General features: G+C 37.7%; 1 protein-coding gene across 1 annotated transcript in view; it reads right to left on the bottom strand.

Annotated features, from left to right (window-relative positions):
- LOC106462781 (matrix metalloproteinase-2-like) overlaps window positions 1-2,778 on the bottom strand; it is a 109,654-nt gene that overhangs the window by 81,489 nt on the left and 25,387 nt on the right. The gene's annotated exons all lie outside the window — the stretch shown is intronic.

The raw sequence follows: 2,778 nt of genomic DNA, 5'->3' as shown, positions 1-2,778 counted from the left end.
ATAATTCATGAAGGTTCGGGAAGGACGTGGCGTGATAGTAGTCACGTGACCTCGCTGACGCAACATTTATAAGTGAAGCATAAAGAAGGATAGAAAGCCTGAGATTTTATGTTCTAACTTCTTGCTCGTTAATTACTTTATGTATATAATGTACACATTTGTTTTTAATGCATGCAAATACATAATACAACATGTAGAGTTAAAACTAGTTTTACATGTATACCTAAAAGGAAAATAAAGTTGACCTAATTTCATTTATGAGTTAGACTTAACCTCATGGGGAAAATAAATGCATACACGCGTGCTGTGATGTTGAAACTAGGTAAATGAAGAGCACTGTCAGAAGGCAGAGGCCTCATGGAAGGGAAAAAGGAATCTCAAGGTTTTGTTTGGGGATTACAATGGTGATGACTAAGACGAGGACCAACGCCAGGAATTTATGATGTTCTGATCCTTTTATCACCTACCATCAGACATTAAACAGGAACTAGGGTCAACGGTATCAGATAGGCAAACCGCCTAAAGCGGCAAAATAGAGGGACTAAAAAATAAACATAATTTTATCGATGAATTCATTTGCCAAGAGCGCTCGCCGTACTTTTATAATCTCATCCCTCTCGTTATTTTTTCCCTAGTTGAGCGGGTTTACTGCTGCCAGCCAATAAGAAGAGGGGGGGGGGGCAGAGCGTTCTCTTTCTCTTACTATATAGTTGAAATTTCTAATTCTTTTCACGAAACGCGTAAGATAAAATATTGTTACGACAGCGGAATTCACGTGACGCTGGTAACACGTCATGAGATTCTAGAAGGATCATGACTTTTCCTGGCAACTCTAGTCTGTACCAGACGCCCTCTTTTTTAGTGAATGGCATAGATGGATAGATATAGAGACAGATAATTGAGTCAAGCGAGCGTAGTGACGGTAATATAAAGTATATGCTTTGTTATCGAGATTGCAAAGGTATTACCTGTGGAAATTCTGTGTATTACAAAGTTGTATCGAAAAAGAATAAACTAGTTTTAATTAAGAAAGGACTTGTATGGCTGAAGTTTCTCGGAAAAAATTTCTGCGGGAAATTAACAAACAAGTAGATACCAAACAATATTAACAAAAATTTGCAACTAGAACTTTCTAAAAATCCTGGAAACTAAGCTAGGTCAAATTTCACTAGAAATATTTTTTTAACTTAATATTTAATTTGTAAAACATGTGAGATAGCTAAAAAGTGACAATTTGTTTCTTTCAAAATGTTCGCACAAATATATACAGATGATTATCTGCACATAGCCGTCCATAATTTTGAACTCATAAACTGGAAAGAAGACAGCTATTCAACAGCACCCACCACCTACTCTTGGGCTAATCTTGTCTGACTAAATAGTCGGATTTGATCGTCATTCTTATAACGCATCCACGGCCCCAAAGTGCGTAGCGCGTATTTACGACGACTGGCCGCGAATCTTGAATCCTGTAATTTACAGCCCGGGCCCATTAGAAGGAGGAAGAGGTCAAAAATGTACCTGACCCTCCCAGGTCTTCAAAGATCTAAAACCCGGTGCCGAACGTACAATAAAACGATGGCTGATGGAAGGCACCGTCTCTCTGATACTTCATATCGGGGAAAGAGAGTATATAAAAACGCAGATTTAAGAAATAAAAAGAGTTCTCTTTTCATATTTTTGCATCACGACACAAAAGATGAACAGACTATCATTAGAACGAGTGCTATCAAACTAGTGAAAATACCAGTGTTACAAGTTCAGTGTTGCTTCAGAATGATGAACTATAGCTTCTTGTGACAAAGACAATTCTAAAGGGGAAAGGCAGATAAAGAATACGAAAATACGTGCGATCCAAATTAATGTCCAAAAATCGACTCAAAGGTGCGACAGTTATTAAATGGGTACAATACAGTTGCATACATCTGAGTTTCCCAAATAAAGCAAAGAAAGGAAATTAAGAACAAAGTATTACACATGAATTGTCAATGCAGAAGTTCCAAGGCAATAGGTTCATTATTCTATAACAAGAGATTGGGGTTTTTGTTTTTGCTGCAAAATGTTCTGTACAAAGGGGGTTGGAAAGGACTTGAAACAATTGTCAACGCTTTGAAGTTGAACTGAAGATGCTGCCAATATATGAGTTTATGTACTTCAAAATATTACTCTTCGCGAGAAGTTCTTCACACTCAGAAATTGAAATGTTTTGAATATTTGGCCATATTTCATTCTATCACGAAAGAACACCTACGAACCCCAGAAATCCATAAGCACTATCTAAGGAAGGACACTCAAAATGATTTAATTGCTGTCTAATAAGACCCAGACTCGTGTATTTATTTACTGCTACTAGAAATGGCAGGGGTCTGCCGGTGGCTCAATGGTAAGATTCTGGGCTTAAAACGCTAATATTCTAGGTTTGATTCCCTCGTTAGATACAGCGCAGACAGTCCAGTTGTACAGCTATGTGCTGAAAACCACACAAACAAACACGAAAAAGAAATGCCAAGAATTGTAGATTATTCGACAGACAGAACAGAGGACAATGGTCATGGGTCTTGTCACAGCTGCTGAAGCATCAGCGACTGAAAGTGGTGTGATCAGTAGTAACGAGCATTTCCTAGCTTTATTTTTGCCTTTTTTTCCGCAGAAATATAAAATTAATGCTAGTGTAATCAAATTTGTTGTGAGTAAACTAGGGGAATAAAGTTTCTCCTGGTAGACTCATGAAGCCAAGGATATGACAATGGAGCCAACATGAAAAGGAACATTTAACAA

This window comes from Limulus polyphemus, unplaced genomic scaffold (assembly GCF_000517525.1).
Source record: "Limulus polyphemus unplaced genomic scaffold, Limulus_polyphemus-2.1.2 Scaffold1248, whole genome shotgun sequence".
Lineage (NCBI taxonomy): Eukaryota > Metazoa > Arthropoda > Merostomata > Xiphosura > Limulidae > Limulus > Limulus polyphemus.
This window is presented reverse-complemented; position numbering and strand designations above follow the sequence as displayed.